Source organism: Dipodomys merriami, unplaced genomic scaffold (assembly GCF_024711535.1).
Source record: "Dipodomys merriami isolate MVZ:Mamm:240054 unplaced genomic scaffold, mDipMer1.0.p SCAF_26, whole genome shotgun sequence".
Taxonomy (NCBI): Eukaryota; Metazoa; Chordata; class Mammalia; order Rodentia; family Heteromyidae; genus Dipodomys; species Dipodomys merriami.
The window spans coordinates 15,723,910-15,749,305 of NW_027204048.1; the positions used below are offsets into that span (position 1 = coordinate 15,723,910).

The 25,396-nt window shown below is 36.4% G+C and overlaps 1 long non-coding RNA gene across 1 annotated transcript in view; it reads left to right on the forward strand.

Annotated features, from left to right (window-relative positions):
- LOC138837000 (uncharacterized) overlaps positions 1–19,352 on the forward strand; it is a 58,563-nt gene extending 39,211 nt beyond the window's left edge. Inside the window, exon 3 of the long non-coding RNA XR_011375138.1 lies at positions 18,242–19,352. This is a non-coding gene — a long non-coding RNA (uncharacterized lncRNA). The remainder of the gene's footprint in view (positions 1–18,241) is intronic.
- The last annotated feature ends 6,044 nt before the right edge of the window (positions 19,353–25,396 follow it).

A 25,396-nucleotide genomic window follows, 5' to 3' on the forward strand; every position in this document is an offset into this window, starting at 1 on the left:
TGAGATTTGCAGGGGGGAGAGGCTCTTACAGCATCTAATGACTTCCAGCTCTAAACGTGGGTGTCTACAAACCAGTCATATCACTTCATGATCACAGATTGTGTTTTGCTAGTGTCATCTTCCCGGACACTAACATCGAATCTGTAATAAATGATAAGTAAATACATGAGTAACAGGTGTCCTGGTTCTAAAGACTGTTGCAAATAACCATTTCCTTTGTGTTATTAGTTTCAGCATAGATTTAAAAAAAATATGATTTGGCCATTATTATTAAGGTGCTGTACAGAGGGGTTACACTTCTGTAAGACAGGCAATGAGCACAATTCTTCCTGGACAATGTCATCTTTTCCTCACTTTCTCCCAGTTCCCCCTCCTGTCCAGAAGGTTCATAGTTCATTTTTGTATAGTGTATATTTAATACCACGACTCTATTTGTTTGCCCTTTCCCTCTCCATATCAGTGCTCTCCTTTTCATCACAGATTCTTTTAAATTAAACTCTTCTTATGAAGGCAGAACATACCAGATGGTTAATCACCATTTTAGATGGGTAATCTGCCTTCTTAGAAAGGCAGAATATATTAGGTCTTTCATTAGAATGGTTAATCCCCAATCTAAACTCAAAGATTTTGACTCCTAGAGTATATTCAAAGAAGAAGAAGTAGGGAATGCTTTAGAAAGCTTCTGGCAGCCTGAAGTGTGAAGAGATTGTTTAACGTAATGGTGGAGAGCAAACTCTCCTAAGGAATAGCACTATAAAAAGTAGCCATGCTTCCATTTTTAGGTACCTTCCTCCCCTCTCCAGTCTGGTTGCCAGGTACATGTTGTCTCTTGCTTTTCAGCCCAGGATAGAGTTACACCCTCTGCCTTGCGTTTCAATCCCTTGACTATTTATGTAATCCCTCTGACTGTGCCTATCAATTTACAGGCCAAAAGGATTCCTATCACTGAGGCATATACTTGGCTACCTCACACAAGTGGGCGTTACCTGGATTATGACTAGCAATGCAAGCCCCCAAGTGATGTTAATTTCATTGTAAGTAATTCAGAATCTCCTGAGAGATGGTGAAGGGGAGGGCATCCTTGATGTCCAGGGAAATCAAGCCCATTAAGCGAAATCACCCTTGACAACTTGTCTTCTTTTCAACAGCGTACTGCTTTAGAAGTGCATTCTCATACAGGATACTTAAAACATCTATGACAATAAAATGGTCCTGGTGGCAGACTCTTTGAAATATCATATTCACACTGAACTATTGTGGCATGATCATTTGTGAAAAGTTGTCTTTCAGAAGAAAAGAAAGGGTCTTTTTTTCCCCCTAGAATGATGGCACTTGTCATATCTCTAAAAAATTTTGTACATAAGAGAAGCCACCATGATAATTCTTTTAAAGTGTATCAAATGAAAGGTCAGAAATTTTTTGGAGACAAACTGAGAAAGAAACTCTTCTGTGACCAGTGTGGTTACACACAATAAAATGGACACTCAGGTGATACAGTGTATTTCTACATTAGGAAATTGTTCTAAGTGCATACTGTTTCATGGATGCTGATTAGATGTTTGGACATCAAGATGAAGAAAAGAATTGTATTTGAGTGAGTACTCTAGCATAATCCAATATATCAACTTTCTTTTTCAAGAGAATTTCTACCTCTGGCTGGGTGTCACTGACTCTTGACTATAATCCCAGCTACTCAGAATTTGAGATAGTAAGGATTCCAGTTGGAGGCCAGCTTAGCCATAGATGTAAGATCCTTTCTCAACCAATAACTGGACACAGGGACAAATGCTGTCATCTTAGCTATATGAAAGGCTGAGATTGGGAGGAACTTAGTTTCAAGACTTCCCAGGCAGAAAAGTATTAGAGACTCCATCTCAACAGAACTCGTTAGATATGATGGTGTGTGCCCAACACCCCAGCCATAATGGGAACTAAAAAGATAGGATCACACTTCAGGCACATGGCCAGAAAAGAACTGAGCCTAATCTAAAAGATAAACCAGTACAATAGAGGGATGGAGGCCTCGCTCAGTGGAAAAGTTCCAGACTAGCAAGTGAGAGGCCTCGAATTCAAGCTCTAATTCCACTGAAAAGAATAAGATAGATCGTCTTTACCTCTCAAACTGAAGTTTTGAAGCTGGCCACAAAGACTTTATTGGGTGCTTTTAGGTATTTAAATATGTATAGGAGATTGTTTCTAGAAATGGAAAGTACTAAGTGTACTGAGACAGTGATCCATTTCAAAATGAACATCAAGCCAAGAAACAGTTCATAGAAATTATTCATTATTTTGTATATTCTTACTTGTTTACTGCATTATTAAAATTTGCATTTTCATGATATCATTAATTTATCCCATTTGAGTTAAGCCTTGAAGAAATTATGCTTCAAGGTTTACCTAAATAAATCTTAAGCACAGGTGCAAGAGAAATCTGCTGTTCACATGAATGAGCTGGTTCTGAAGTAAGAGTGGAAGAATTTACCTTCTTCTCTGTACTAATGACTGTGATTAGAGTCAATTCTGCATTGCCTTTTGCTATGCTACCAGTTTCCAAACTCAGAATTACTTGGAGAATTTGTTTGAATTGCTGCTTCCTCACCCTTACAGGTTTTTAACTTAGTTGATTACAGTGAGGCCAGTGATTTTTGATTTCCTAAAAGTTTTCAAGGTATGTTCATGCTTCTGCTGTGGGACATGTTTTAGGAGGAGGGTATAACCCTGCTCCTCTTCCCTTTAGAGGGGAGCTGAGGGATAACAATGAAATCCAGCAAGGAAGACCATGTGGACAGGCCTTGCATGACAACGTAGGTGAAGCATACTTTGATGGGAAGTAGTGATCTTTCCTGGGAAGTTACAAAACGAGACCAGACAGAGCATCCATGTGTTCTCAGCTCCCAACATCCCCAGCTAATTTCACTAAAAAAGATTGCTACCTGGGGGAAAAATCTGGTTACTCTAGGGAAGAGCGAAGAATGAGCAGGAAATGTCAAACATATTTTCTAGCTATTTCTTTCTGTTCTTGTCCATATCTTGGTCCTCAAAAACTATACTAAATGAAGTAAGCCAGACCCAAAGAAACATAAGTTGCATGGTTTCCCTTCATTTGTAATAACTAGAATATGTGTAGGATATTCTTAGGAGATCACAATGGCTCAATAGCTATGTTCATGTGACCATATAAAATGATGCTTATCAAGATGAACTCCGAGAAAAGGAAACAAAAGTTTTTTTTTAATTGAACCATTTGCAGTTCTTTCTTTTTATTCCTTTAGTTTATTCCCAGTTGTCACTGCTTTTGATTTCTGTACCCTTTGTCTTGTAAATAAGTTTATCTGATTTGGGGAAGGGAAGGGGAATCACAGAAACAGGGGCACAAAGGGTGAACTAATTCAACAGTGATACTGACTAGACACTGTGTTGGACATGAACTTTACAACTCTGGGGGGAGAGAAGGGGAAGGGGAAAAGTAGGAGAAAATGAGGGAGGGGATAACACTGTTCAAAAAGAAATGTACTCATTACCTGACTTGCGTAACTGTAACTCCTTTGTACATCACCTTCACAATAAAATTTAAATGAAAGAAATCTAAAATAATTCACGAGTGTAAAAGGGCAAAGCTCACCACCAGCTCTGCTGTTGTTTGAGGAAGTAAGGTATTTACATGCAAAGGGACAACACTTATCAGCTTTGTGTGCAGAGAAGGACAAGATTAGATTAGATTTTTAACAAGTGCAAAGGGAATCATTGTTAAAACTCTGACATGAATGGATTTGTGCTTTGAGATCTACATAATGAAGTGTGCACATTTATGTTTCTGATATGATAAGTTTAGGAAAAACGTATTTCCTAGTAGTTGCACTGGAATATGACAAAGATCTTCGCGAGGACATAAATTACAAGCAATATCAAGATTGAACTCTCTTTATATTCCAGGGCATGAATCCCACCGAAACTATTGTGATTAAGGAAAATTATACAAAACAATGTTTTCTATGCTTCCACTAATATATATTTATTATGAGCAGATTTGGATACAGTAAAATACCATCATAAAATTGTAAGGTGTACTAACAGAATTCTCTCACTGGGATTTGTCTTGTAAGAGCCGTCTTATTGTAGATATGGATGCCGGGTTCCTAGAATTTGCTCATCATTTTCTTTGTGGAATAGTTCTTTGTCATAGAAGCTGACTGCTTCATCATGGAGTTAGCAGACAATCCAACACATTTAGAGTAGCATAAGTTACATTAGTGGACTAAATATTACAATACTTCCTTATGCAAAAGCTTTGTAAATAGAAACCTAAAGAAGCATCTGACATTTTTCTGAAGGATAGTTCCTTCAAGCCCTCTTTGTAATTTTCAGTGGGCAGGTGAACACTTTATGGAACTGTTTAAAAAATGGAACTTTTACACTCATTTCAGCATGAAGAATCAGTTTATGTTGCTCACCTCCAAAATCATGTAAGTTCACATCAAGTACAGACAACCCAGGAGTTCAGAGAGTAGAGCGGATTTTGCAGAATAGAATGAATGATTCAGTAAAGATATTTCAGGGTATTTTATATTTTAAGCAGAACTTATCAAAGTTTTCTTTGGAAAAAATATTACAGAGTAACTTAATAAGCAAATATAAGAAACTGATATTCAACAAAGTACTAATTAATGTAAACAGTCGTTTATAGAAACTTAACTGCTGAAGTAAGTTTGTTGAAGTATATTACATCTTGTATTTGGTGAACAACTCATGTCTTCATCTGACTGATATGTTTTTAGATGTAATATCTTTAAAAATCCAGTATCACATCTGACCATTAATAAATGAATATTTGGAGGTTTTTTTTCCTTAGCATTGTAATGTAACCATTTGATTCCAAAAAGTAGTCATGAGGATATTGAGCATGTGAAATACTGACAGTATTATTGAAAAACTGATATTTGAATTTTTCTTGTAAAAATGTTAAATGTACTTGGTACCACTTTCACAAATGTAAAATTTATGAATCTTGCTACAAAGTAATAATTTCTGATAAGCATTCAGTCCTTAAATTCATACATTCATTTTAATATAAAATGTATACTTGATCTTAAGGATTTTATTATATGAACGATAAAAGGAGAAAGATTGTGTTATTTTTATTATGTTGTTTGGATATTGTAACAATAATACCTTGCATATATAAGGTTAAATACAATGTCATTATTTAAAAAAATATTTGCCAGTTTCAGGTTTTTTCGAAATGGCTACCAGAAAATTTTTAATTATATACATTACTTACATGTTTTCTATCGGAAAACTGATCTTCATTTTAAATATCAATGAAAACTCACTAATACTTGCATTATTAAATCTGGGGCCATATATGTAAATATATATGTAGAGATATATGTGGAGAGAGTGTGTGTATGTGTATATATATATATATATGTAGTGTGTATATATAATGTATGTGTGTGTATTCATTAGATCCATGTAAAATTGGCATTTTGCACAGTCACAGCATAGTATCAGCAAATCTAACCACACACACTTATAATAATATTTCAATTGCTAAAATGTTCAGATACCAGATCATGTTGCAATTTTTAATGAAAATTTCAGTTTGTAGTATCCCAGTGTCTTGACAGGGCCACAGTGCACATTTGCTATGCACTGCTCACAGGTAGTTGACTCAAAGACTCGGCTTGTTCTATTCACCTCTATTTGTCTAGTTCATGAAGGGCTGTTTCTTTTTTCTTAATTTTTTTATTGTAAAGATACAGTGCAGAGGGGTTACAGTTACATGAGTAATGTGTCCATTTCCTATCGAGCATTGTTACAGATATAAGTAGCACATAAGCTAGATAACAGCATGTTTTCAATAATATGAAATATTACAACATACAGTAGTATAAAAACACTCTCATACTATATACAACAAGTAGAGTATATTACTCTTCCCAAGTGATATTCAGAGAGAATTCTGGTGAACCTTACCTTTGGCAAAGGTTTCATTATTCTCCCAACTTTCACTTACATTTGATCAAAGTTCTTTAGTATTGATAGAAAATAAGCAAAACAGGTTTTGTCTCATTTTATAAACAAGAAATTGGATCTGAATGGTTTTTGGAGTTGGGATAAAATGCAGAATCAAACTTGATTTTAAGAGCAAAAGCAAAATGAATGACAAGTAAGACAGTCTTAGATCTAAGCTTTGCTTCTAAAAACAAGTATAACACTTAGAGGTAAGAACTAACCCAACAAAATATCTAATGAATCTTTAAAAAAAAATACTTATTGTTATTTAAAGGTGATGTACAGAGGGGTTAGAGTTATATAAGTCAGATAGAGTATATTTCTTCTTAAACAATGTCACACCCTTCCCTCCTTCTTTCCCATTTTCCCCTATCATCCCCAACCACAAGTTGTACAGTTCATTTTCAACGTAGTATCTAGTGAGTACCACTGCTGCATTTGTTCACTCTTTGTCCCTCCATTTCTGTTCTCTCCTCACTCTCCCAAAGACAGATAAATGAACCAAGACAAAAGGAAAAGAAAATGAAAACAGTAGTACAGAAACAAACCCCCTTGTTTCCATTTCCTGGAGCTCATTTGGATAAATTTTATTTTATATGATCAAATGCATATAGCTATTGAGGCTTTGTGATCTTCTTCTAAGAATATCCTCCCTTGGTCTCCTTGTGTATGAGTGTGTGTAAATGCCCAGAGACCTGTATGAGTTATCATATCCCAGTGATAATTCTTTTAACCAACAAGTGTTAGATTTATAGGAACATTCTAGTTACCACAAATGAGGGAAAACATGAAACCTAGCTTTCTTTGAGTCTGGCTTACTTCGCTGAAGATAATTTTTTTCCAAGTCTTTCCATTTCCTTACAAATGGTATGTAAAAAAACAAACATACTAATGGCAGGGCAGTGTCCCCCCAAATCTAACTTACTTAATCAAATGATTAGTTCTCTGTAATGTTTTTAGATAAGGCTATGTAAAAGTCCTTTGAAATTTTTCTAGGAATACTGCCCATTTATATCGTCAATTTAAACCTCTTTTTGTTAATAATTAACAATGTTTTCACATATATATTTTATTTAAAGATAAGGGAAAAAACTGGGTTCCTGTTTATATGAACGTAGAGCTCTGAGGAGAATATCTTTTAGATAAGTCTTTAATATCCCTTTTGGAAGAGTATTAGTAGTTTCTTATTCAATGTAGATTTCTTAAGTAGCTGACATTTATTTTGTTTCCTACCACCTGATCTTGGTGCTTTAAAATCTGTTTTTCATTTGTTTTACATTTATTCATGTTCTAATGGCTTCCAGTGATTTTTTTTCCAGTTAGAAATTTCTCAAGGAGTGAGTTTTAAGATCTTTATTCCAATGCATTAACCATAGGTGGTAATAGTATTGATTATATGCTAAAAAGCTACTTCTTTTGTAGTAATAGGGATGGAAGCCAGGGCTCTGGGCATGCTAGGCAAAGTATTAATATCCATAGCTGACAGCGACTAACGTTTAACTATTAAATTAGAGGTTTATACTTCACTTAAATAGATTGTGAAGTATATTTAATTGTATTCCTATTACACCAGGTTTGAAGTCATTGTAAAATAATATAGGAGAAAGTCAGAGCAACTCTCACCCAACCACATCAATTCTAAATTCTAAAGAATGGCATGGAATATCTTACTTTTCTCTCTCTCTCTCTCTCTCTCTCTCTCTCTCTCTCTCTCTCTCTCTCTCTCTCTCTCTCTCTCTCTCTCTCTCTCTCTCTCTCTCTCTCTCTCACACACACACACAAATTGGCATAGCAAAATTTCCTCTTGGAGTAGTAAAACCTATGACAATGGCCAAGTTCTTATGGTTTTGATGTATTTGATCCACAAAGGTCTCATATTTGTGTAATGCTCACATTTACTAAATCACTCTTGTGCTTATCCAACCAGATTACTTAGGCCCACATTTCACCCACATAGATTTGAAAAGATTTCAGCAAAACAGGATGTAAAGGGAGTTGAGTTTAAAAGTAAAAGGTATGAACTCGCCTACAACTATCATCCACGCTACTCATGCCCCAAAACGCGTAACGGACTCTGTCATTTTGACATATAGAACATGTCTTTTCTCCCATCACCTTTGAATTAATCGGATTGTGTGAGAGATGTAAGGGTCGGAGGAATGGAAGTTGAAATTCCCAGCGGGCCCCACGGCTGTTTCTATTACTGGCACATTTTGAAGTCAGGTAGATGTTAACCCAGTAAGAGGAGCCCCACTGGCTTTCTGTCTCTTCCAGACAATAAATGGCATAATTGTGTCTGTGTCTCTCTTTTCAATTGTTCTTTTATAACACAGTCTGGGAACCAACTACAGATTCTAATTAACTCACATTAGACTAATGAGAGAGATAAATCCTACAACATGAAGATTAAGAAATTAATCCTAATTTTAAGGCACAGGGATGTTGAGTACAAAGCAAATAAATGCCAAAAGGACAAATTGGGCCACTGCTTCCTATCTATTGAAAATAGGACTTATTAATCCATGACTTTAGCCCTTATGAAGGACTGTTCCTGACTCTTTCCACAGGAAGAGTCTGAGTACCTAAAATTCAGCAGCCTAGGTTTCGAAATGACATTCAACTTCCCTTGCCCTTGCTTCTGTGTTCATTGTGTTTTTAAAGATGGAAAGAGTAAAGGTAAAAGAAATAGGGAAAATATTTATTTAAAACTGTCTTCAAGAAAAAGTACTTCAAACAATTGTTTTTGTTTTTGAAGTTCAGGAAATTTAGAAAGACATGATATAAATACTGCATTATAAGAACTTTTGTTCTAATTTTATCATTTAGAGAAACTTTTTAATAAAAATATGCATTAGTGAAATGCCTCATGAAAAACTATTTTCTTATAGTTCATTATTCTTAGAAAGTTGTTAGAATGAGTTCTCAACTTTTACACTACTTCTAGCATTCACTATTTTCTTGAGTTCTCAGCTATCTACTATGAAATTAAATTGTAGAGAAATCTTTACTGTTATTATGTTATCTTATAATAGTCTTGTCATTAAAATCCTTATTGCATGGGAAATGTGTAAACTCATTTATATGTGTAAACTTTGTGCCCGCATTAAGGAATTAAGGTAACAAATAAAGAAGGAATTCATTATAATAATAAACTATAGGAAAATTCAACTAAAATGTAAAGATCCAAACCACAAAAAGAAGAGCACTAAAATGCAAGCTGCATAGATCAATCTACAGGATATATAACTGAAGGTCAGACTCAGAATTTTCTGAAAGCTATTGCACAAAGGGAGATAGACTGACTCTCATTATTAAACAAGACAGAACACATTAGTTTCTTTAAAAAACCAATACTTGCAAGAAGTAAATTCTTCAAAATATATGGAAAAGGAACTCGTTGTGGTATACACCACAGTTTTACTAGATTCTTGAAGCATTCACAGGAGATATTTAAATCGCTCATCTAATATATATGCATATGTATATATGTATGATGTATGTATGTATGCATGTATTTGTATATGTATTTGGTAAAATGGTGGCTCAAGGTATTTTTTCCACTCAAAATTCCTAGGCTTTGATTTCCTGATCTCCATCTTTCTCTCCTTTCCCCATGATGGAGGCTTCTTTGAGATCTAAAGTCCCTCTCCAATAGATCTTGAGGAATGTTACCTGCAAGGAAGTTTGCTGTATGAGCTAGCTTACCAAACAGGAGCAATAGCATTCCAACAACCCCTTCTTCTGTCCATCTTTCAGGCACTGATTAGCATCTTACATAAAGGTTTCTCTGAAGACTGAGTGACCATGGCCTTGAGAAAGGAGCTCATGATGCTAGTGGGAGCCTGTGCCATGGGGGAAGATCCAGAGTCCTGGAACAAGGGCTCAGCTTCTCATCTTTACAGAGAAGAAAAGCATTTCAAACACCTCACCGTTGCATTTCCAGTGGAGATAGTGAAAGTAGGAATCATTGTTATTTGAAGTTATTGCAGTCAAAATGACTAGTTCTCTAAGTTATGGAACACTAATGAGGTTTTTTTTCAAATCCCTTAAAGATTTTATTTCAAATTAGGAATACAATTGAGGAGTACCTTCTTTGACCAGTGTATTACTAATTTATTTGGAAAAATAACTCACAATCACAGGTAAACACAGTCAATTTTCCCTCCCATGTATATTGTGCTATTTAAGCAGAAGGAGTTAAAATAATTTGTAGTAAGAGTTGTTATAATCTGTTCATGAAAAAGCTTGAGGATTTTCCATGGTGTCTACACAAACTTTCTTCCTCAAATATCGGTAATTAATATTTCTTCTTTTATTAATGTATAAGCTACTCACTTTATGCTAATTTGTAGCTATTAGATTTAAACCTCCTTATGAACTATAGGTGTTCATTTATTTTTTACTTATTTATTTTATACAATGAAATTTTGTAAATGAGACTGCAATAATAGCTGGTATCTCCATTATAAAAGATGAAGAAATAGAAGAAGGAGAAGAAAAAGAAGGAGGAGGAGGAAGAAGAGGAAGAGGAAAAGGAAGAAGGAAGAGGAGAAGGAGATGGCAACAATGATGATGTCTCACTCTGGTAAAGTGAAGTGTTCAGAGAGATTTGAACTCAGGGCCCCACACTGGCTCCACTTGCTTAGCTGGCTCTCTCTCACTTGAGTTGTACTAGGTATTTTGTTTTGTTTTATTTGATTTTTTTTAGATGAAGTCCAGCTTTGTGCTAGGTATTTTATTTATTTATTTTGTATATAGTCTCTCAGTCTTTTTTCTACATGAGCTAGCTTTACAATATAAGAATATAGGTGTTTATTTTGTTGGGCTTTGACTTAGTCTCTCTTTAAAAACATGATACTATTTGAGCTTGCCACAGAGCCTAATGTAGTTCATTAATTCATTTAGAACTGCTTGCACACCATCCAGCATGCTTACAGATTTTTAACCACATTCTAGTGAGAAAAACTATCCAACCTTTGTTTCTCTGTGTTTGACTTACTTCACTTAACATGTTTTTTTTTTCCCCAAGTCTTTCCACTTCCACACAAATGATACAATCTTATCCTTTCTAACAGATGAGTACAATTCCATTGTGTATGTATACCACATTTCCTCCATCCATTCATCTGTTGACTGTCTTCCGCACTCATTCCATATTTTGGCTGTGGTGAATAGTGCTCTAATGAACATGGTTGTGCTGGTAGTTTTACTGTAGCCTTGTTTGTGTTCTGTTGGATAAATGCCCTGGAGTGGAATTGCTGGGTTATAAGGTAGTTCTGTGTTTAGTTTCTTGAGGAAGCACCATGCTGTTTTCCAGAGTGATTGAACAAATGTACATTCCCATCAGCGGTGTATTAGAGCTCCCTTTTGGCCAGCATTTGTTATTGTTTGTTTTCAAAGCCCAATAAAAATAAGCACCAGGTAACAGGCACTTGCAGGATGGGTGGGGAGAGGGGTAGACAATGCAGGGAAAAAGGAAGAAGAATTCCATCAACAATTCATTGTATTTTTCACAACATTAAGGAAAGTAAGGGAAGGGGTGGGTGAGAGCAGGCTGAGAATGTAGAAAGGGTAACACTGACCAAGATGTATTGCATTCATAAACTGCTTTGTCCAACACTCACTCCTTTGTACCACTACTTGTGGGTAATAAAATATTGCAAAGCAAACAAAAATTAATGAATTGATAGCAGCTTGTATTTTAAAGATATTACAGAGTAATCAAATTAGACAAGCCTCTAAGAAAATTATTCACATCCTTTGTGATGGTCCCCAAACAATTTGCCTTTTATCTGGTACACAAACATTAAATATAAAGATATTATTAAAAAATAGGTCAAATATAAGAATCCAGATCTCTGCCTTCTGAGTGCGTAGGGTTATACACATGAGCTACCAGTGCCTGCCAGAGTTGGTATTTTTAATCATGAAGCTTTGAATTGAATACATTTTCTAACTGCGTTTTTTTGTTGTGAATGCTAATACATTTTGGGTTTCCAGAAAAATCAACAAGTCATTTGTATTGGTTTTTTAACTTGTTACACCTTTAATTATGTGGTCAAATGATCCAAAAACTTCCCTTTTGTTGTATAGGAGTATGCTTTTAAATTCTTTAGGGACTCTCCACCAAAAATAAGTTTTGTGATACAAAATTTAACGATAATGGAGCACTATTTTTATTTAGTAAAACTTGAGTGGTAACCTGTGCTTCAAATAAAAAGCAAAACATTCACATAATGGGCCTATTTTGAAATATAAAGGAAAATCTTGTCCATTTATTTTATACTTGAGATTTAGAAAATTGATGTCTTTCAGATAAAATTCATAGTTATTTTTGTCAGATGATTAGATAAAGGTTATCTCAATTATGAGCTATATCTGCTCCACCCTCAATGCCATCTTCACAATAAAAAATTAGTTCCTCTCACAGAGACAGACTTGCATCATGAGAACAGCACTAAATCTGAGTAAGAGAAAGTGAGCTTTTCTTCCTTGTCTGCTAGTTACTTGCTGACTTCCTAGTTCCTATAAGTGCATTAAGCCTGTATTGAAACAATTCCAAAAAGGCAACTATGTGAGAGTCTCAGTGTCTGTGAAAGTACTAAACAAGGGCGATGTAGGTTAGGATCTTTTGTGTTTACTTTTCTGAAGAATGCTAACTCTTCAGGTGTCAAATCAGACATCACCTCCTCTGAGCATTCTATGATGGCAAAGTCGGTCTTTGCCATCTAATTGAACACACTCTTCTTTGTCACTGCATTTTCTATATGTCCTGCTTGCTGAATCCTGTGCTTCTTTCATAAGGCCATAGTCTGCAGAGAATAAATACATTTTATTAGTCTTTGTGATAAAATCGTATTATTAGTCTATAGTGCTAGGTACAGCTAGACACAGTAGATGTTCAAAAAGTTTGCTAAACAGATAAATGGCAATGGCTAGATGTTGTTCAATTGATAGCAAATCTATCTATCTATCTATCTGTCTATCTATAGCAGATCTATTATCTATTATCGATCCATCTATGATAGATAGGTAATAGATAGACAGATAGATAGATAGATGGACAGCTAGATCCATCTCTCCTGCAAGGTTACTATGAAGACTAAAACTAGGGATATGTGATAAGTTAAAGCAACGTTTAAAACTTCAGTATCGCCCAGAGATTCTCTGAGCATACACAGCTAATGCCTGGGAATTAGCATTCAACTGAAAGTGAAGTTTTATGGGTTTGGACCATCATGTGCAGCCTGCAAATGCCCACCTTGTGAAGACAAAATCTAAAGGTCCCCTTGCATCAATTCACCCATCTTAGCAACTCACCCTCCTTGGCCTGGCCCTTGCTAGGGTTAATAAGGCCTTGGGCTGTCTCAGCTTGCCAAAACATAAGGAGACCTGACAAGAAACTCAAGGGAAACTGCTGGCTGCCCTGTGCTCCTTGAGATTTGAGTCTAACAAGGCAGACTTGTCACTGGGCTCTTTGGAGGTGAAATGAAGCGATGGACGAATGCCGGTGCAGGAGGCGCCAGGTCCTGACAGGCTAAGGTGTGACCTGCTAAATCCTAACCATCCCAGACATCTTTAGAACGAGGGAGCTGGGTGCTGGGTGATGGCCGAGGGCTGGCCAGGCTGCAGGGGGAAGGTGTGCGTAAAGCCCACAGAGAGTAGAAAAAGAAAGGGCAAGCGAGATTCCTGGTCATCTGGTGCCTTCGATCGCAGGCAAAGCAAACGCCAAGCACAACAGCAAACACAACCTTTGAGCATTATTTCTCACAGAGTATTTACCAAGCACCCGAAGCTGGAGCTTGCCCTGTTTAGCTCTGTATGAGAGTGTTAATGTTGTGCTTCTGACTTTCTTTTCTTTCCTCTTTGGTTATTGCTGTCATTCTTTCTACCTAAAACAGATCCCTTTAAGGCCTCACACTTGCTTTGAGACTATAATCAGCTCAAAGAAAAAGAGAGAAATGAGACTAAGAAGAGAAGAGACAATTCCAAAGTGCATTCATAAAAGAAGCTTTTTTTTCAATAAAAAATGTAACTAGGCTTTTATACTATTAGCTGTACTATTATGCATGACAGGCTATTAAATACAACATATAATTACTTAAATATATTTTTATATATCATATGTACATGTAATTATAACTGTTATTTTCCACTTTAAAGCACTACTCTTTAGAAAGCAATAAGTAATCACTTTACATATGCCATCCTTACAAGCCCCAGCCACCATTTCTTAAAATGAAAAACTGTGAGTAATAACATTAAAATGCATGTATGCAAACATATCAAAACATCTGAATTCATCCTGTGCTTAGATATAATAAACAGATTTACAAACAAGGGCAAGTAAACCAGGTGAAAGTTTATCTGTTGTATAACAGTTCTTTCTTTACACATTATCTCAGGTTTTCTTTGTTTGCTTGTTTGGTTTTTATTAGTTTATTTATTTATTTATTTATTTGGGTCCGGTTGTGGGGCCTGAACTCTGGGCCTGGGCACTGTCCCTCAGCTCCTCAGCTCAAGGCTAGCGCTCTACCACTTGAGCCACAGAGCCACTTCCGGCTTTTTTCTTTTTGCTTATGTGGTGCTGAGGAATCGAACCCAGGGCCTCATGCATGCAAGGCAAGTGCTCTACCACTGAGCCACCTTCCCAGCCCCTATTAGTTTATTTTTTTAATTAAGTTTTTATTGTGAAAATATTGTACAGAGAGGTTACAGTTACATGAGCAAGCTAATGAGTACATTTCTTATCCAGCATTGTTTCCTGTTGTTTGCTTAGGTGACTTTTGTTCCAGTTGCAATAGGGACTGAACTTTGCTCTTTCCCACATCATCATGACACAGCTAATATTTGAGGTATAGCAGTTTCTGGACTAAAAATGTGAGAAATTAAAAGAGAATTACATCAAGTTCTTCCGCATATCACACTATGTGAACTACAGAATGTTAAAATGATAGTAGTAATTGTGTGCATGTGTGTGTGTTTGTGTGTGTGTGGGAGGGTGTATGGTAATACTGGGACTTGAACTCAAGGCCTCATACTCTTGCTTAGCTTTTTCGTTCAAGATTGGTGCTCGATTATTTGAGCCATAGTTTTAGCTTTCTGCTGCTTCATTGGAGACAGTCTCACAAATGTGTCTGCCTGGCTGGCCTTGAACTCTGATCCTCAGATCTTGGCTTCCAGAGTAGCTAGGATTATAGACATGAGACACCAGCACTCAGATGTTAGCAATTAGGTTTTTTAAAATGTGCAACACTCCTTATTTTTCTCATGTTGAAACTAATCATAAATATATATAAATACCTTAAAAAGGAGATATTTTAAAACAACTGAGCTTTATTTTGGAGAACAGTGAACAATGTATGGCAAAGTTGAGCCTAAAGTACAGAACTTTCTCTGTATTCTCTTATACTGCACTCTCACAAGTGAACTATCTCCACCTGAGTATATTTGTTAGCATTGATTAACAGCATTATCACCCTTGGTCCATAGTCTACTTCAGAGCTCACACTTGGTGGTGTTTATTCTGTGGGTTCGAACAAGGAAATAATAACATATCCACCACTGTAGTGTGATACATAACCTCTTCTCTGTCATAAAATGGTTTCCACTCTGACTGTTCTGAGACCACTGTCTCCAGCATTTGGCCTTTTCCGGAATTTCACGTCATTGGGAGTCATACTGTGAATGACTAGCTTCCTTCACTGAGCAGTATGCGTTTAAGCTATTCATAGTTTTTTTTTTCTTTTAATGGCTTAATAGCATTTCCTTTTAGAACTGAATTATATGCTATTATCTGAATTTCTATTCATCTACCAAATTCATCTAATAAAGGACATCTTGGTTACTTTCAAGTGTGGACAATTAGGAATGAGTCAGCTGTAAATGTCCAAGTATGGGTTTTTGTGGGGGCATGTTTTCAACTCACGAGGTAGAAACCTTGGAGTGTGCCTTTTGGATCAAATGGTAAGGGTATGTTTAGTTTTGTAAGAAACTGAAAAATTGGCTTCTAAAATAGCTCCACTATTTTTCCAGAGTATTGGATTCTGATCATTGTTCTCTAACTTACTGCTGTTTTAATTTTTCAATTACCTAAGAACATTAAAATGTTAATTTTTTCCCCTTTGCTTACTGCTCTCCATACATTTGCTTTGATAAGATATCTGATTGCATCTTTTTTTCCATTTTTAATCAATTATAGATTGAGTTTTAAGAAGTTTTCCTATTGTTTTGATTTGCATTTCTTTTATGTCTATAGAGGTTGAGCATTTCTTCATGTGTCTATTGGCCATTCTTAATTCCTCTTCAGAGAAGTTTCTCTTTAAGTCTTTAGCCCACTTATTTGTTGGGTGGTTGTTTCTTTGAGGATTTGTTGTTGGGGGATTTAATGTTTTGAGGCCAAAGCTATGTACATATGATCATATAAGATAATGTTAAGCAAAATGAACCCCAAGATAGGGACACAAATATCTTTCTTCTTTCTTCCTATTGTTTCTAACGTATTTATAATGTACCATGTGGTTTTTTTTTTTGTTGCTTAGTATGTTCCTCCCCCGCAGTATAACCCCTGTTTTCACTGTATTTGATGTCGGTGCCCTGCAGCTTGTCTATACATTTTTCTAATTCAGAGAGGGAAAGGGAAAAAACAAAATGCTTAAATAAGGATACAGGTTGACCCATTGTAACAATGAGATGTTCAAAACTCTGTGTTGAAAATGAACTTTACAACTTCGGTGGGGGTGTGGGGGGGTAGTTGTGGAGGTAGGACGGAAGGGATGGTAGGGGGAAAACAAAGGAGGAGGCAACAATGCTCAATAGGAAATGTACTCATTACCTTGCTCATGTAACTGTCACCCATCTGTACAGCATTTTTACAATAAAAATCATACAAAAGAAGTCTTCATATGTTTGTAAAAATATATTTTAAAGATAGATTCACTTTTTATTGTTCCAATGTCTTTTGTCTAACAGATAATATTGCCTTTTGCAAGTCTAATCTCAACTACACAGAAGGCTCAAATAAGAGGATCATAGTTTAAAGCTTGCTCAGACAGGAAAAAACCAACCAACCAAACAAACAAAAAATCCCTAAGAGATTCTTTATTTCCAAGTATCTAGTAAACAGTCAGAATTTAAATTTAAATCTTTGATATTTCCTTTTAGAAAAGCCTCAATGTCTGGCTCTAGGGATAGGGAAACTTCCTAGTAAATCCAAGGCTCTGAGTTCAAACTCCAATACAAACCAGAAATTACTTTTCTTACTTCTAACTCTCTTTCCTTCCTTTTAGCTTCATCTCTCTCCTTCCTCTCACTCTTTTCTTCCTCTCTCTTTTTCTCTCAGTCTGTGATGGCATTAAGACGAAGGCATTATTTGTATTTTTTTCACACATTTCTGTCTGGGTAAGAAACTCTGACTGAAATGTATATGGGAAGAGATTTTGCTGTTGTTGTTGAGTGTGGGTAGTAATGACGGAAGTAAATGGCAGACATTTCAGATAGCTATAAATGGAACTTCTCAGCAAAAATAAGACTTAGATTTTCTTATGCTAGGAGAATAAATTTGAATTCAATATATTCTTTCCTTACAGATATAAAATGCTAAATCTCAAAACCATCTGTTTTCTTTCTGAAAGTTTGAAATGTGGCCTTAGGTAAATCAAAATGAAAAGGTCTTGGATGCTGTTGTGTTGCCAGGCAACCCTGCTAATCTAAGATCTGGAAATCAAGTAACATAAAAATTTTGGCCACCAGAAATGTATCCCCCAAGCAAGTGAGTCAGCACCAGCTATTTCAAGGAGGGTTGAAGGGAACTCGGAAGAAGGTCCTGTCAGATGAAATCCTTTTTCCGATTATTTCTTTCTTTCGCAATGCAACGTCTTAAAGTTCGTCTCACTGGTCCCCAAGTCAGATACAGTGTAGGAGATAAGATGCATCCTGTTTCATACGAAGGCTCTCATAATGAAATGAGAACATCAGCTCAACATGCAGAGACTAGGAGTCCATACCCTTATTCACAGCGCAGGAGTCCATGGCTGGAGCCAACGCACTGGGAAGCTGAGGCCACTTGTGGGTCTTCCTATCCGACGGAGGAGCAAGAAGACCAAGAGAAAATGTGTCTGTGCTCTTGCTCCTGGAAATGTTCTATTTAAATAGGAGTCTCCTTTCTTTCTTTTTTTCTTAAGTGTTACTTTCTCCTGGAGTGAAAAATCTGTTGTTGTTATTTCAGGTTTGCCCGAAATACAATTTGTTGAAGATATGAATTTGTCATTCTCTAGTTAATGACATGGCCAGAGTGGACCTTCTGAAAGCTATGAGGAAATAATTCGCAATTGTCAACTTACTACCAATAACAGCACAACTTTTAAGACTCGATTCTCTCTAGGGTGAAGAAGGAGGATTGAAGAAGACAATGACCCAGGTGGAATTTCTCTGGGATGCGTGCAGTCTTGCCAAGAGTGAGAAGTTAGCGATGGACAATCGTGTTTCTATCGGCACATTGGCTCATGCACTCACATAAATAAACTATATAGAATGGATATATATTTGTGGGTGCATATTTCTTTTTTAAATAAACATGTTGGCTTGGCAACTGTGATCGTAGTTAAATGAAGTAATAAAGGTCCATTGTGTACTACAAGAATGGAATTAAATGAGATCTTAACAGACTTTTAGAAGGTAGGATGCTCTTATTCTTTTTTTATTTTTCGTCCATTTTTTAATTGTAAAACTGCTGTACAGAGGGGTTACAGTTACATGAGCAAGGTGATGAGTACATTTCCTATTGAACATTGTTGGGATGCTCTTCTTATTAAAGTACTCTGTTACTCTTGTTAGAAAGTCTAAAATTATTTTCTATGTTTTATCTGGGTCAGCTATAAATACATATATGTACTATGTTAGAGAAATTTGGTTAACCTGTTAAGGCTATTTATTGTCATAAAATTATAGAAATGAAACAAATGTTCTGATGATTCCTTAGTAGGGCCATTAAGGAATATTGATATAACTTTTTGAACCACACAGACAAAACATTTTAATAGAGACATTATGAACCTATTAGTTATGTTACTAAGAGAGTTGAAACTTATTTAATGCTAAACCAATTGCTAAACTTGGAAAAGGGCTACGGCTTTCGGTTTATTTAGAAGACATGTTTGCTTGTCCAAATTGTTATTCCTCTCAAATACATAAGTTTTGCTTTTTATAGCAGAATTTCTGTAATACTTTGCAGTGGCCTAAAAGTACTATCTCTTGATTCTAGGAAATATAAAACCACTAGAAATACTCAAGAAAAAGTAAAATTCTTTCTTTATAACATTCAGAGAAGTAAATGGTTGCTTTCTTTCCTGATTCAATTTCAGAAAATTTTGAATAAAAATGACCTTTCACTTTCATAATAATCTTATGCTTTTTCCTAATTATTACATATTCTTATGGAGTAATTATAAAGTACTATATATGAAATATTATGTACATATATCATACTACATATTTAATACTACATATATTATATATTAATAAAGGTTCTTATTTAAGTAAAGAAAGTGGTGATTTATTTCATCTTGTAGTTTCAATATTGTAATAATGGATATGGGGTAATTCAGTAAGGCACAAGCAATGAAGTGTGAATTTGGTGTCTATTATGCATTTTGTTCCATTATGCATATGTTAAATTGAAAGAGAACCTAAGGATAGTTCTTAGTCATGTAGCAGTTGGTGAAATAGTAGCATTTAATTATAGTTGTTAAGTTTAGTCATTTATTTTTCTTTGGAAAACATAATTTTTGTTTCTTCATGTAATTGTAATTAAGACTAAGCATAAATTCCAAGTCTTGGATCAGTAAAATTTGGTTTTACTCATCCCCATTTTCCTCTGAAATATGGAATTATTGCTCTTTACAAACCTCAGGAAACTCATAGTGATTTTTAAAAGTAAAGTTTCAAAATATTGTAATCTTTGGAAATCAAATAGCCATTCTTGGTTGAAAAGTTAGTTTTGGTAACTGTAACAGTATTTCAATGGCAAATTCATGTATATTTTCAATCAATACTGGCTATGATTCTTTTTAAATCTTTAAAAATTTAACTTTAATATTCAGTGTTAATCTAAGGAGAAAGGATAGTGTCTTGGAATTGTATGTTCTGACAAATGTACTCCCTAACGCATTTGGGTCTATTCTCTATTTCTTACTCTTATTTGGATTTCCTGAGAACATATATCTGGAACTTGAATAGATAAATATATAAAGAAATCAACCTCTATTCACCCTATGGTGAATTACACATGGCATTAAAGACTTTAATCATTAACAATTGCTCAAGGAGACCTGTGCTTAGTGCAGTGGTTTCAAACACAGATCTTGGAACAAATCGAGGTTCAGATTCTGCTTTTGTCATTGATAAGGTGTGAAAGCATAAGGAATTTACTAAACCTACCTGTGATTTAATTTCTTGTGTATAACATGGAATAATAAGAGTACACTCTTGCAAAAATTAAATGAGTCAATATTAGTGTGAGACTAATGTAAGTGATTACCCTTAGTGCCTGTCTGTGAAGTAGGGAGACTTGGCACAATACTTTTGAAGCAGCTTTTAATGAAAGCTCAGACTATGTAGGAGATAATAATGCCCCATAAGACAATAGTAAGAAACAAAAACATTAATAGTCATCTGCAGCATACACACACACACACACATATATATATATACATTATATGAATGTGTGTGTATACATACATTGTGTGTGTGTGTGTGTGTGTGTGTGTGTGTGTGTGTGTGTGTGTGTGTGTTAACTGTTATCCCTAAATCCACACCTTTCTTTTTTGGTAGCTAGGACCAACTCAGCCACTTTTATGAACAAGAACTTTCTCTCCTTCCATGTGAAATCAATGCATCACAATATTCCACCGATTCCTTATCCCTCCATCCAAGTCTTCCCCAAATGTAGGCACACTGTATTCAATAGATGGAAAATGAAGTGTTCCTAAGATGAAGAGTTAAAGAGTGGTGATGTGTGCTTCTCCAGCCATCCACCCAAGGGACTCTGAGCGGCTGGAATGCCTGATACCCTGTGGGTAGGTAGCTTTTTGAACATGTGTTTGCCTCCTTTTTTCTTCTTTGGACTATATCTTATCTCTCCAGTATCTAGTTTATTTTTGTTTATAGGTATGTTATTCACAGCCCATTTCTAATACTCAAGAACACCAAGGGAGAGATGAACTCTAATAACTGATCATAGAGAGGGAATTCACTTAGCATTCGTCAGTTAAACACGAATGGCTCATGACGACAGTCTTAGCTACTCAGCTGTCCTCCCTCTATGGAATCAAGCTTAGAAGGTGGCTGGTGAAGGATATGCAGCTGGATTTCATCTCCAACAAAACCCCTAGCATCAAGCCATGACTAGGAGGTAGAGCAACAGATGGAAAAAATGGCCTTGTAAGAACCCAAGCTGGAAAAACAACTATGCACACTCCTGCAACCATAATGGTAAAGCCATGAACTAGAGAGAATGGAAACGGCTGAGCCAGGGAAGCAGACGCTCCCTGGACTCCTGAAAAATGGTTTTCAGCTTACCTAGCCATTTAGTTCTCAACTCAGCTCAGGTAATTTACATCTTTGGGTTACTATTCCTTATATTTTTACCACAGTGTCTGCACCAGGAAGTATATTGGACTCATGTGTTACACACACCAATATTTTAGAGTATTCCCATGGCTGGAGAGTAAAGCCCTAATTCTAATAATGACACCAACTGGGTAAGGAGATCATGGGGTCCCACCTCCAGGACCCATAATTAATGGAGTTAACTGGTGGGCACTCGCTGAACCACAATATATTTTGTCCTTTTCTCCACTCGTCTTTCTCTGCTTCAGCCAAAAACAGCTGTTCTTATGCCACAAGAGCACTTACATGATTATCTTTCTCACAATAATATCCCTGCCAAGCTCACTTTCATTCAGACTGCAGGATTAAATGCTTCTACTTAGGCAATAGGCAGTGCTACCTTCTCAAACATGGAACACTGCCACATGAAATGTGAGTAGAACTCACAGAGTGAAACAGTTGTTTGGTCCTCTTGTCAGTCTTTCTTTCCCCTGACAATTTTTGAAAACCCAGGCAGATTTATACTACAGTGCTGGGAGGAGAAGGGGAAGAACACAAACTGTAGGACACTGGGTGAACCAATTCAGCAGTGATACTCACTAGACACTATGTTGAAGATGAACGATATGATTTGGAGGGAGAGGAGGCTTTAGGAGGAGAAAAACTGGGAGAAAAATGAGGGAGGGAGGACACTGTTCAAAAAGAAATGTACTCATTACCTGACTTATGTCATTAGAACCTTTTGGTACATCATTTTTATAATAAGATTTTCAAAAACAACAAAAAACAGCAGTTTCTCATTATTTAATTGGGGATTCTATGGACGTCTTTATCTGGAGGGTATCTATTATCATTATATCACTCTTTAAGTAATTTTATTTCTTGGGTAGATGGAGGTTTTTCAGACCCAGAATAACTGATCATGCCATGGTTTGTTAGTGATAGGCTTACTGGTGGGAATGGGGATACGTTGATCCAGATTTAGGATTCGGTGTATAATTAGACTACTTCGATCAGTTAACATCATTTCATGGTAAATAGTTCATTACCCTTATATGAACAGAAGGCGTTTTCAATCTGACTTTTCCAAATGGGTCCTATTTTGCCTCCCGTATTTCCCATGTTCACATATTCAGTTCAAACATGATCCATGTTTGTTTGTGTTTTTTTTTTTTTGTTTCTGCTCAAATGTTGAACTGCAGCATGAGCACCAGGCAGTGTGATCAGGCTGGGAAGGAATGTCTGGAATTTTCTAATTAAATGTAGCCCTATGTTCTCTCCTATGTACCCAACATTTTATTGGACACTTAATAGCCCTCATTGTTTCTGTACTGAGCACGGCAGCTACTGCATCCTGCCAGGGCTGCGGTTCTTACTTCCCTATAAACAGCTCCTCAAGTGGATGCTGACTAAAGAAACTTTATGCATGTTATTAACACACGCTCATTTGGACAAACTCTGTTGACTTGAGATGCATTCGAACAAGCTGTGGAATGGCTGGGAACTAGGGAAAAAACCTCTTTATGGGGCTTTCTCTGATTGCCTCCACCAGGAGATGAAAAATTTACATTCTTGATTGTTAGCCCAGCCACGTGAGCTGCAAAGGCATACTTATTACTTGGCTCTCAAGGAACTGCCAAGCGATCACAATTGACAACCCGAAAACATGGTTCTCTGGACTCAACCTCCACAGGTTAAGGATCATTTGCTATGGGAAAAGTTATTCTGACCGTTTTGTTCTTCAGAACAAGGAACAGATCATAATGAAGATGATCATGATCGTTGTTGGTTTGTTTTTATTCCACAGCAGATGTCCTTTGCAAAAATAAAAATGGGAGGAGACGGAGGGTCACTCAAGTGTCTTGGGTGTCATTGGGGGTTACGGCTGGGTGCAAACGCCATGATTTGGTGATACGTGCAAAGGAAGCCTGCTGCCCGCAGAAAACTACTGACTTCTCTTTGCTGCCTTTCATGTGCCTCACTGGGTTTAACTCAAAGCAGCCAATACACATGGTTTTGTGTACTTGAAATTACACAGTGATCCTGTCCAAAGACAGAATGTGAATTTTGCTGTGTGTCTGATTCCTGCTTTTCAGTTATGCTGATACCTACCTTGTTGGAATGAGCTTTTTGTTCTGTAAACATAAACAACCCCAAGATAATACGTACTCTCTTACCATTTAAAAATGGAGAAGGGAGAAGCATTTGTTGCTCACAGGGTCTATGTGAGGGGCTCTCTCTAGGATCTCTTGACCATTCTTATAGTTTAGAGTAAGGCTATGTGCTGTCAATCTACTTTTTGGAGGGAGCCAGCATAACCTAACCCTAACATTAACTCTAATACCTAATTTTAACACTGGCCCCAAACCACTGAAAGATCCTTACCCCAGTCCTAATGTTAAACTTAACCCTAAATAAAAACCTAATCAATACTGAAAGTTCAACCAAATCCATATCCAAAATCCTACCTTTAAACCTAACCCAACATTATCATTTCTCCTCATACCTAATTTTAATAGTAACCTCACACCTCTGATCAAACATAAGCCATAAGGATATATCAGAGCTAACATAAAGACATAGCTAACACTAGCCTTAATTCTAAGACTAATCCTCACCCCCAGACAACTCTAATACTATTTTTAATGCTGAAACTACCTAACCAATCATTTGAAACATGAATTCTTTCCCTAACCCTAATCCACAGCCTAAACCTAACCCCAAACCTAACCCTAACTCCAATCCTAGCTCCTAACTCTAACCTTAGGCCTAAGCTCTTAACCTATTCGTAAGGCTAACCTTAACCCTAACTCTAATACTAACCCTAACCTTAGTTCAGGTTTGAGAATAGGTTTGGGAAGTAGATTAAGGTTCAGATTAAGGTTTGGTTCAGGGTTAGGGTAAAATTTCATTTTGATTGGTTGAGTTTCATTGATGAATCAGTGAGTTTTAACTGATTCTTTCGGGTTAGGATGAGGTAGCAGACGAATTTTCAGGCTATTTAAAGAGAAGAGTCGCATGGACTATCCTGTGTTCACTGCCTCCTTCACTCCTCTGCTTCTCCACTTGCAGCATTTGGGTGGTTACCAGGGGATAGGAATTTCATGGACTTTCCTGTTAAGGCTGGCTCCTGGCCTCTGCTCCTCTACTTCCAACTTTTTGTTGGTTTGGAGATAAGGGTCTTATGGCGTTTCCTTTCAGGCTCTTGGCTCCTCTTCTCCTCTGATCCTGGTGTTCTCTATTGCTAACCCTAAGACTAACCCTAATTGTAACCCTACCCATAACCCTAGGTTATATTTGTCATTATATGTAGGATTAGGTTTAAGATTGGGTTTGGGGTTAGGTTAGTCTTAGGATTAGAGGTAGCATTAGGAATACGGTTGACCAGTGGTTTGGGGTTAGTATTAGATTCAGGCATTAGAGGTTGTGTTGTATGCAGATAAATGCCGTGGTTAAATTTAGAGTGTGGATTCTGATTAGGCATAGGTTTAGGGTCAGAAATAGGGTCAGGTTTAGGATTTTGGAATTGGGATCATTAGGACATTAGGAGCAAAAGAACAGGAGATGTGAGATGTGAAAAAGCCAGCCCATCAAAAAAGTCCCTGAAACTACACTACATATCCAAGTAGTTATTAATGCTACGTTTTATAGTATGCCATATATACAACTATATCTGTATATATCTGTACATACACACACACACACACACACACACACACACACACACACACACACATATGTTAGGCTAGGCCCTGTGAAGTCCCTCTGTCTGTCT